Source organism: Lissotriton vulgaris, chromosome 1_1, assembly GCF_964263255.1.
Source record: "Lissotriton vulgaris chromosome 1_1, aLisVul1.2, whole genome shotgun sequence".
Taxonomy (NCBI): Eukaryota; Metazoa; Chordata; class Amphibia; order Caudata; family Salamandridae; genus Lissotriton; species Lissotriton vulgaris.
In genome coordinates this window covers 1349686238-1349698391 of record NC_141685.1, presented here as the reverse complement: position 1 = coordinate 1349698391, position 12154 = coordinate 1349686238, and positions in this window count along the sequence as shown.

Below are 12154 nucleotides of genomic sequence, written 5' to 3'. Positions count from 1 at the left end.
TTCTTTGTATGAAGCTGATCTTGAGTCACAATGCTCTTGTTCACGCCAGTTTAGGCCATGCATGGCGCTAGGTGGTGCCTGTCTGATCCTGTGGCAGAAGTTGAGAAAGAAGCTGCCTTTGGGCCAGTGCTGTCTTATGATGTTGAACTCATGTCTCACTTGCACCGGTGATGTTCTTTTGGGGAGACGCAGAATGGATTTGTATATCTTGGTGACCAGTTTGTCTACGGTCCCTGCTTTCTTGTTCAGGGTGACTTCACACCCGTACGTTAGAGTTGGTGTGATTTTTGCTTTGATCTCCTGGAGGAGGGGGTCAAGGCTATGGCCTTGTAGCTTTGGCGCAATAGATGACAGGGCAAACATTAGGCTGGAGCTCTCGTTCTTTATGGTGGATATGTGAGACGTGAGTGATCATTTGCCGCCTAGCACTATTCTTAACTATTTGCAGTGCTTACTGAGCAGGAGCCTGGTACCCTTGAGCAGCTACCGATTAGCCTAGTTTGACTTTTGGCTAAATATGACCGTTTTTGTCTTTTCCTTATTGATTTCCAGCATGTTCTTGCCTGTGTAGTCGTGTAAGGTGGTCAAGAGCCGTGTGAGGCCGACCTTTGTCTGATTTAGGAGCACCAAGTCATTTGTATAGAGCATATGCGACATGCTTTGACCTCCTAACTTAGGCGGGTGGCAATGTGTTTCACTGAGTTGCTGCGACATGTTAGCTATGCATGAATTAAATAGCAGGGGGACCAGCACGCAGCCTTGCTTCAATCCAGAGCTCGTGGGGAATGGCCTTGCAATGCAGGAGCCGTTTCCTACTTTGATTCAAACCCATGTATTGGTGTTGAGCTGTATTATTGATCTCAGTAGGTTGCCTGGCAGCCCCCAGTCCTGCAGTTTGTGTCAGATGAACCCTCTTAGAATGCTTTCAAAGGTGGCTTTAAAGTCCACGAAGCTGGAGTTAAGCGGCCTTTTGCCTTTGAATGATTTGTCGCACATGAGAGCCAGAGCCATCAGGTTTGAGGAGGTGCCACACTTGTCCCTGAAGCCGCATTGATTATTGGGTATGATCTGATGAAATTCTGTCCAGGCTTTGAGGTTATCAAGTAGCAGGCTGGTGTACAGTTTGGAGTTGATGTCAATTGGAGATATAGTAAGTTTGTAAGTAAGTAAGTTTAGTTTATTGCTTGATTAATTAAAATCTTAGCAGTACACACATCAATAAGAAATGTATAAAAGGATACATATATTTGACGTTTGAGATATGAGGCGGTAGTGGGTGGGGTTGGATTTTGAGCCCCCTTTAAAAATTGGTTGGATTATGGATCCTCTCCAAGACTCAGGGATGGAATATGTTGCGAGTCAGTGTTTGAACAGAGAAGTTAATACCTCGGACCAAGGAGCTGGGTCGGAAGCGAGGAAAGCAGTGGGTATCCCATTACATGTATGTATATGTAAAAAGGAGAGAGAGACCCCTTGTTGTAGCCAAGGGAGTAGGGTACCCTTGAGAAGTAAAACAAATATTCCTTTGGGATATGGAAGGAACAGGATACAATTTTGAACTCACAACTAGGTCGTACCTCACAATGCGCACAATAATAAAATTCATCAAGGAAAATCCCACCTAATATTTTAAACAATTGCTAAATAGCACTGAAGTTTTACAAAAATCTTTTATTATTAAAAAACTGGTTACAATGTTAAAATTTCAATACACTTCCTATCTAGCACAGTTTCATGCAAAACAATTGATAAAAATAATTCATAAAAGCAACAAATTTAAAATCCCCAATTACAATCAGTTTACACAATAAACTATGACATAAAAAGAGAACAATGGTTAGACAATATACTTTGACTTTCAAAAGAACATATCCTATGGGACAGTTTAGAAACCTGGCCTGGATACACTCATTTTCGTATCTGCAGGTCCAAATTTTCACTTGGATTATGTACAATGATGCGTCGACGTGTTTCGTTGGGCATGATTATTATTACATTTTTATCAAGATAATAGTTAATTTGTTTCTCTCTGTATTCCTTATTGTATTGTATTCCTTATTGTATAGCTTGGATTACATGTCCTGTATAAAGCAAATATATATAGAGACATTTTGTTTAAAATACACAAAATGCTATTTACAATGGCAAACACAGTCTACATATAAATATAATATAAGATTTTATTATGTTTTTGCTTTGTTATGCACATCTTTAAAAAACAATTAAGCACCATTCAAAAAACACAATGAATCCACATGATTATTGTATACATTCACTAAAACAAACCTAATTTCACCATTTGTAAATACACTGTGCCTCTATCTATAAAAAATGTAATTCATTAGAAATCATGACTCACATTTCTATAGTCATTATCAAATGGATCTCATATTATTACCTTGAAAGAACCGAAATCCTTGCTAAATCATTACATAGGTCAGACCACAAATGACATATACAGCCACCTATCTCCTTGCAAAAGGGTCAACTTGTCCCCCAAACTTGCAACATTTAGTTAATTTCCTCTTGAGTCAAACTTTATAAGTGCGTTCAGTTTTTCTATGGATTAAAACTGTTTTCTATTCGATTTTTCTTCAGTTTAATGCAGATACTCTGAAAGAATTCAATAATGCACAAACTAAGCAGAGTAATTCTAGAGTTTCGATTCTGTACGTTGCTCAAGGGCTAATTATTACTATCTCACCTCCTTAGTCCACTCGGTGTACTTATACGTTCTAACTTCCTTTTAGCCAACCCGAGGGGTCGCTTCAATTTCCTGTCGAGTGGCTACTGTATTTAAATGCCTAGAATGAGAAGGGGACTATTACTTTTGACTATACACTCGATAAGGTCCCTGCATTTCTGCTCATAACTGTTCAACACCGTCAGCCCATGTCGTACCTTAAATACGTATTCACTTTCTTGTACACTCTCCCTTGTCCGTTCGTTCACGAAGGTAGAGGGGCTTTTTGATTCTACACCTCCTCTAACTTGTTGCACTATAGGGCAAAATAAGAAGGCCCATTATATTTAGTACTGTGAATAAAATTTCTACAGCCTTTTATATCAGTAGAAAGTCCATATTAACCTCCCGCTCTCTACCTTCCTCAAAATGGACCTTTCCAATTCTCACCTCTTAAGCTGCAGAGAATCACAGAGCGAATGCTCCTCTTCGTGGGCGGGTAAAGGAAACCCAGAAGAACAACTCAGGTTTAAATAATCCTGCGTGTCATCTGATTGGTTATCCTGGCCTATTCCTACTTTGCAACATTTACATGTGCTGTCTCTGCCTCTAATGAACCAGGAAGTTATTCTTTTTGTCGGTAGATTTTATTATCGTAGCCCGGAAATACTGATACCAGGACCAATTTAAATGTCACCATGTAATTTATCTAATGCATTATTTTTAGTATTTAAAAAAATGTGTGTGCATATATTTCTGTTACTTGCTGAATATCTCTTAGATTGTGTACAGATATAATAATGTTATCAAAATAAACATTACAAATGCGCATAATGCGTCCATTACAAATGCAACTATAGATCTATCTATCATCTTTTCAGGGGCCTCATTCTCTAAATTATCATAACTTCTACCCAATGTGGTTGAAGTGTGGTTCACAGTTACATGATGCTCTTATAGCAAGCGCAGTACTAACTCATTTATTTGACAATAGAGACCAACCCTGTTATTGGTTAGCTACTATTTTCATCCAATCCTCATGTGAGTTTAGTCTATTATCTATTATGCTTAGATGGCACATATACCACTGCTCCCATTTTTTCCTTATTGTATCCAGATCACCTCCTCTTCTGCTGATACTTATTTTGTCAAGAATGAACCACCTGAATTGATTACAATCGTGGTTCAATCTTGAAAAATGGTCTGTATGCGGAAGGCTAACGTCTCTCGCTGCCACTTCCTTGTACATATACCCCTAGATATTTGGTCCTGTGCCAAGGAAAATACGACCAAATACTGCTGATTTATAGTCATATCTTGTTACAAACATCACCAAATTGAGGTCAGGCAAACTCAGAGGAGAGCCTGTGATACTCCTACATGGAAGGATAGAAACAACTCTGCACAGTACCACCAAGCACCAAATTAAAACAAAGTCTTGTATCCAACGAAGCAGCTGCTCTTCTTTCGCCACCTCCACATATGTTTGACAGCAGGCCTAAACTGCTCAAAATGTCTTCAGCATTTTCTTTTATGAAAGATGGTGGGGCAGCTTTGTATCCGACTACATAGGAAGCTTGTGAAGCATTGCCAGCTCTACTGGCCCCTCTAACTCCTCCCTTAGTGCCACAAGCCATGGGATGCGCTGCAAATATTGAATGAAGATCAGTTAATTATCACGTCGGTCAGGCAAATTACTACAAACTTAACTACTATAAACTTAAATCCTCATTCAAATTTGCAAACAGATTTAACCATAAAGTCCACACTTGCAAAAGAATTGAGCAATCAGCAAAATTCTGCTCCATCAACCCGGACGGTAACATCATCAAATTTGGATTCACCTGATGCCGCAACTATAAGTATAAAAACGTTGCACCAGATCAACACTCCTCTGTGTATCAACATGCGCCGGCAGGAGCACAACAATCCTTGCCAAACAGGTCCTCTTCCACCCCAATATGTGAGATTGGAAGTAGCAACCGAATGGTGGCGGTGGGGCCGGGGAGGGGACAGGGGGCGGTAATTAATCTATTCCCCCACCCTATCAAATAAGTGCAAAGGACCCGGGTACACAGGAACAAATGCTCACCAGCGGTGTAGGAATGATGGTGCTGTGGATGCGGGCCACCCCTGGTGTCATCACTGAGGGGGGTGACAAAATGGCAAAAATATGTTTTTAAAATAAAAACTTTTTTTTGGGCTCACAACACTTTAAAAAAATATATATTATTTATAATGAGTGGTGCGCAGCAGAGAAAATAACAGAAAGGCAAAGCTTTAAGTATCTTATTTTTCCTTTTTTTAACAATTTCAATGTGGGGGGGTGACAAGAACTTTTCCGCACCGGATACCACCTGACCTTGCTACTGATGCTCACTTTTGACTTTCCAACAGTTTCTCCTGCTGCTTGCAATCGAGTTGCAGACCCTCCATTGGACATTAGGACCTGGCAACAACTAATTACATACTTAAAATACCACAGCTAAAGCTCTGGAATTCCAATCCAATACATTTGATATATAAATGTCCTTATTGGAGACTTTAGCCTAATATATGTTGATTCTCGTTTCGAACGTTTACATTCCAGCATCAGAGGATTTTTGGCAAATGCCATTAAACTATCCGCATCCCCAGCCACTAACACGCAAGACTAAGTCTGTGCCATACTCATTGGCAAGTTAATTTCCTTGCTGTCTATAGTCTACGTGGGAGAGGTGAACAAGGTCAATGGAACTCATAATAATTCATATCTTCGCCTGCAAAACAGATCCACGACCTTCCGCACTTTTTTGGACTCACAAATAGCACCGAAACAATAGTAAAAGCATGCAGCCCAACAGCATCCATTACTGCAGTAAACCTATCTAAAAACCCTGTTCGCCATGCCACCTCAGTTTAGACCCAGCCATATGCAAATCAGTTGTGACCCTGCTCCTCATGGGAACAGCCCAGGCCGAACTGGGCTGGAAACAAGCATCCTGGGACCGGTTTCGGGGTTTCTCCCCTCATCAGCTAGGCTAGCTTGAATCCAGTGGCAAAGTGAGAAAGGGACCCACGTCTGCACCCAGATCTCTGTACTGGGGTGAATGTTGATGTTGTTCAACATTTTGTCCATCAATTTTTCTTTTTGCATCTAAGTGAACTGGTGTCACTTTTGCACAGTTCTTGTACATTCTTCATGTTATTTAAAATGCTATGTGTAAACGTTTGATCTTAAAGACTTGAACAGTTCGGTAACTCAGTGGTACTTGATTTGATTAGTGCTGGTGTTGCTATGGAAGGATGCATGAGACCCATACAGTGAATGCTTGACTTTACAGTGAATGATAGTATGCCTGTAGAAATATATTTGTGGTTGATTTAAATCCCAAAGGAGACTTTATTGATGTTTAAGTCCGACACGGAGACCTGTCCCTTTGGTCTAGGGGCCCCTCTCTTTTTACCTTTATAGGTCTGGATAAACTTTGCATGGATAAATATGCTATGTCTTTTCTACTTTCCCTTACATTATATGCATCTAAGAATCCTGGTAATAATTTGAAACTAATTTTGAAGGATATTATGAGTTTTTTTCTCCAGCCACCAGCTCCCACTCTAAAGACCATGTAAAGAGGGACTCTTCGTCTGTCTTTTCACAATTAGAGGTTTTGCCACTACAGAGTATTCCACCGACATAAGGATTTTCTTTGCATTGAAATAAAACATTTTAAACACAACTCGTCTATTTCTACTAAATGTGTACATACAACCAGCAACATCAGGGAAGTGCTAAAAGGCGAAAGACTTAGCACAACTCATTTCAGATATTAATCTCAAACCCCCTCATGTACATTTTCTCCTGACTGGAGATTTTTATTTAAACCTATTACAAATGTCTTTCTGTAGCATTGCAGCAAAAATAACAGACTCGCAGTGGCTGATCCTGTCACAAGTCACCAGGCCCCAAAGACCAGAATCTATTGGCACCACCTTCTTGGCTGATCTGGAAGGCATGTCTATGCGAGCCTTGAATGGTCGCTTTTTGGATGAAGGACCATTGCGTACTACACAAGCCTTGAATGGTCGCTTTTTGGATGAAGAACCATTGCGTACTACACATACTTCAGAGACAAAATTGGCTGTTTTAGACTATGCTTTTATCTCAATTCTGCTCTTCAATGCAATACTTTCCTTTTTAATTGTAGCACGTTGTGAAAAAGAGCACATACACCAGCGGCTGATTATAAAGAATTCCATTAAAGCACATCCACGCTTGGAGTCCATTGGATCGAATGATGCCCCAAAATGCTGGAAACTAGTTAAATAGAGCACAGAAGCAGCCACAAAGGTATGCCCACTGGTATTCAGTGATAATCGATCAGTGTAGCTCTGTTTTATACTGTGACTGGGAAATCAGTAGCATTTGCATACTTTGGGTAGCAGCTTGCAGTCCGCTTCCTTATCCAGAACATCCAAGGCTACTATCAAGCATCCCTAGTGTAGGTGGCTGGCTTAGTATATGGTGTACACTTTAAAGAGTGATGTACCTTGCACTAATCCAGGCAACCTTTATGGTGATTTTAGTGGTCTTTGATACCCATAGAAAACTCTCAAAGTGGTAGCTGTGGAGAACAGCCTTCAGGCTTATCTTGAAGGAGTGTAAATCAGCTTGGTTTATTACATCTGATCATCAGTGTAGATTAGATTAAAAAGAACCACACAGTGTTTATAAAAATATGTCTATTTATTATGCAACACAATCACTAATACATTGGTATACCCTCCTACCCGGAGATATCAACAATACACACAAGAATACTTCCAAACAACCAGGTAAGTAGCACAGATATACCCTGGTCTCCATGGGGAGACCAAACCATATATTAAGAAAGTGGAGTGTGACCTGCAAAAGAGAACAGGACTTTAACCAGAAGACTCAGAGGAGCTGGGGTACCAAGAAGCCACTCCAGTAAGTACCCAGGAACCCCACAAGGCTGTGTGCAGAATGGAAACACAGCCACATGCCCAAAAGAAGTCAAGGAAGAAGTCCCAGTTGCAGTTATAAAGAAGAATTACTCTTCCCAGAGGACCTTGAAGAAACCCTTTGGAAGAGGAAAAGTTGGAGAGCCACCCCACCTTGGGATGCCCCAGGAACCAGCTTACCTGCACCAGGGAAGCTGGGTGTATAGGGGTGAAGTGACGTCGTAACCTGCTGTAGACGACAATGGAAGACTTCAGAGAAAAAGCCTCTGGAGAAGCCTCTGGAGAAGTCTGGTGGAAGACAAGGGTGGATTCTTGAAGAGGAGAACCTGCAAGCAGAGGGGGCAGAGTCTATCCCACTTGGAGGTGACCAGGAGGCACAAAAGCACAATTCCTACCAATGTCGGGAGGTTCGTGAGTGAAGAAGATGACCTTGTCGCTGCATCTGTGAGGACCAGGCGATGTGGAGGAAGACCAAGAGCTGTGCATGAGCTATCTCACGTTGGAAGGCAGTGTCTAGGTGGTCGGTGTCCGGCGGTAGCACCAACAAGCCTTGGTAGCTGCAACTGGCGTGGAAAGCAAAAAGATGCAAACGTTGGGACCAGCAAGGTGCAAAGGACTCACCAAATGCAGGTGAGTCAGAGCAGGCCCTAGTAAGCATGTGAACCCACTGAACCAAAGGAAAACCCTCAGGAGGATCCACAGGCCGAAGGCACAGAAGTCGCAAGGGAACCTCCGACTTCTCATCCAAGATGGAGGCCCACGGTGCAAGGGATGCTATGAGGATGTTGATCTTCAAAGGATGAGGTGCTGGAGGCTGGAGCTTCTTGTAGCCCAAAGATCTCTGGAATGCATAGCCAACCAGCCTTGGCAGCAGCAAGTCTACGCGGTGCACAGGTATTTGGTCCCAGCGGCTCCTACTAGGGATACTGTCCTTAAAATTGCAGAAAAGACAGGTCAGACCTCTAAGGAGCTGCAGAACTACCACCTGTGTTGGGCTTCGGGAAGGCCATAGGATGAACAGGAGCATCAGACCGATCAGATTTGTAGCAGATGCAGATGCAGGGGAATGACTCCTTCACTCCAAGGGAGATCTCTTCGGATGTCCTTGAAGCCCACAGGTCTTCTGGAGAACCTGGGTGAAGCATAGATACAGACGAGGCAGAACACTTGGAGAACAGTGAGACCATAAGCAGCAGGAGTCTTCCTTGATGCAGTCTCTGTTCCAGTTAAAGTCAAACGAAGTCCTAGTGTCCAGATGGTTGAAGAGTGTCTTAGTTTTAGAAATGAGTCTTGTGAACAATGAATCTGAGGACCCACCCACAGGGGAGCCCTTAAGTACCCTGGGATAAGGTTTAGAATGACACAGAGGTCCCTCCCAGAGGAGGGGCTGGACAGAGAGGAGGATACTACCCTGTCCTTTGTCCAGTTTAGCGCCACAGCAGAAACCAAGGGTTCCTGAACTGGCTCAAACTTGAATATACAAGCAGGGCAACAAATGGGCCCTTCAATGCAGTCTAGTGGTGCTGGAAAGCACTCCCACCCCAGCCCAATACACTAAGTCCCGTCTGGGAGATGGTCACACGTCCCTGTGACAGGAAACCTATTGTTCTACCTTCCCCTGCTCTAGTTCGGCTCAGCAGCAGGAGGTTATAAATATTTAGTTATGCAGCATAATATCCTTGGTGCAACAACAACAACTGTTGCACGACTAAACACTTATAAGGTACCAAAGGCGAGACCTATTGGCTATGCCAATGGTTGTTTTTTTGTTATACAAAAGTCTGCACACTACGTTTCCTGTTTACAAACAAAGGCCCGCAATGTTATTAACGTTACATCGTATCTGTGGCCACATTTACTGTCTTTAGATAAATGGATACTCGCTTAATCAATATTTGTACTGTATTTAGGCACTTTAAAAAAACCTCGATATTTTTAGGTATTGGTTGGTGCACGAGCCCCAAACAAATGAACAAGATTTCTAGGTTTTTCTTAATGCCTGTTCCCTACTTAAGTTCGAGAATGAATAATGAAAAAATACATAATGAAATGCATATGAGGTATAATAAAAAAAATAGAACACTCTGCTCATAAATTTCAAACGATATTTCTTTGGTCAAATGAATTTTTAGACCTGCTGGTACTCGGGGACAGTTTAACACACCTTTGAATCGATTAATCATACTACAAAGCGCCCATGCATACTTTACATCCTTATATGTTTTAGAACTGTGATTAGTCAAATGTCTGCTCAGTTATCACTGTGGAAAGACATATTGACGTTAATTGTTACTGAATTAAAACCATGTCTAATATCGTACCTGTGGCCACATTTACTGTCTTTAGATAAATGGATACTCGCTTAATGAATATTTGCACTGTATTTAGGCACTTAAAAAAAACCTCAATATTTTTAGGTATTGACTGGTGCACGAGCCACAAACAAATGACAAGCTTTCTAGGTTTTTTTTAAATGCCTGTTGCCTACTTAAGTTCGAGAATGAATAATGAAAAAATACATAATGAAATGCATATGAGGTATAATTAAAAAATCTAATGGTCTGCTCACAAATTTCAAACGATGTTTTGTTAGTCAAATGAATTTTTAGACCTGCTGGTACACTGGGACAGTTTCCACACCTTTGAATCGATTAATCATACTGCAAAGCACCAGTGCATACTTTACATCTTTATATGTTTTAGAACTTTGATTAGTCAAATGTGTGCTCAGTTATCACTGTAGTAAGACATGCTGACGTTAATTGTTACAGAATTAATACCATGTCTAATTCTGTGGAAAAAAAAGTAAGAAAGACAACATTAAATAAAACATGATGGAAGGAAGAAAAGCAAAAGAAACATAAAAAGAAAGGAAGAGCCCACCAAGATGCCCCTAGATGCAGCAGACAGGAGGTTGGTGCAGTGGCCTGCTGTCCCTGAGACAGCGCAGAGCCGTGAGTGTTGAGTCGCTGAGGCCCTGCTGTTCTTTGCCCGCGCTCCACTGCAGCTTCGGAAGGCTGATCTCCTGGCATCACTGGCAATAAAGGCCGGAGCGGATCGCGGCCAGCATCGCTTTCAGGAACATCGCGGTAAGGAGGCGCTGGGTCGATAGCCCCCGCGACTGCATCCACGTGTCCCCCTTGATCCAAACAGAGGAGAGGGGGGACGGCTTAAAGCGTGTGTCGGGTGAAATACCGATCTCTGCCAAAACCGCGCGCAGACCACTAATTGGCCGGCAAGGCTCCGGGGAGCACCATCATCATTAATTAATTAGCGATGGGGAGTGAGGCGTCCCAGGGTAAGGTACAGCAAATAGCAGAGGGCTACAAAGGAAAGTGGATAGCAGAGGGCTACAAAGGAAAGTGTCGGCAAAAGTGAAAGCATTTCCCTTGCGGGAGCGTAAATAGCAGAATGCTACAAAGGAAAGTGTCAGCAAAAGTGAAAGCGTTTCCCTTGTGGGATCGAGCAGCGCCTGGAGCGATAATTGCTAACACATGGCGCCAAAGCTCGCTCCCGCAAGGGAATCGCCAAACGTGAATGCGTTGCCATTGAAAGCAATGCAACACGTGCAGATTTTTAGGGCGAAAAGTGAATCGATTCCAAAAGGTCTTTTTTCCTAACCAGCGCATGCGCTCTGCATAGGTGAGACCTAACAAATCATGAGGTGAAGCAAACACCAGACAGATCGACCCTGCAGACTAAAGGGAGTTTATGTATTGCATTTCTAGTTAAAGTGCCTGCCCTGAAAAATAAAAATACATTTGAAAAAATGTACTTACCAATGCTTCTTCTTCCTTGGCTCCGTGTTTCTTCTGGATTCAACCAACTCTCCTCAATAAATAGGACGCTGAGCTCATGCTGCTGAAAATATTCGCAAAAAGAACAATTGATGGACAGCATGCAGAACAATGTCATACATTTATCCCAGTGCAGAGATCTGGGCTTAAATCCATCGTTTTTCTGCCCCCATGCGATTCCAGTTTGAACCCAGCCATATACAAATCAGTCTTGACCCTGCGCCCAATGGGAACAGGCCAGCCCGATCTGCCCGGCCAGGCCCTCCCTGGCCTGGAAACAAGCATCCTAGGATCGGTTTCGGGGTTACACCCCTCATCAGCCAGGATAACTGGACTCCAGTGGCATGGAGAGCACGGGACCCATGTCTGGGCATACCCGTCCCACTCGGGGTGACAAATGAAAAAAATATCAATTGATGGACAGAATGCAGAACAATGTCATACATTCACCCTAGTACAGAGATCAGGGCCTAAATCCATAGTTCTTTTTGGCTCCCCATGTCATTCAAGTTTGAACCCAGCCTTATGCAAATCAGTCTTGACCTTGCGCCCAATGGGAACAGTCCAGCCCGAACCGCCCGGCCAGGTCCTCCCTGGACTTAAAACAAGCATCCTAGGACCAATTTCGGGGTTTCACTCCTCGACTCCAGTGGCTTGTAGAGCACGGGACCACGTCTGGGCATACCCGTCCCCCTCGGAATGACAGCTG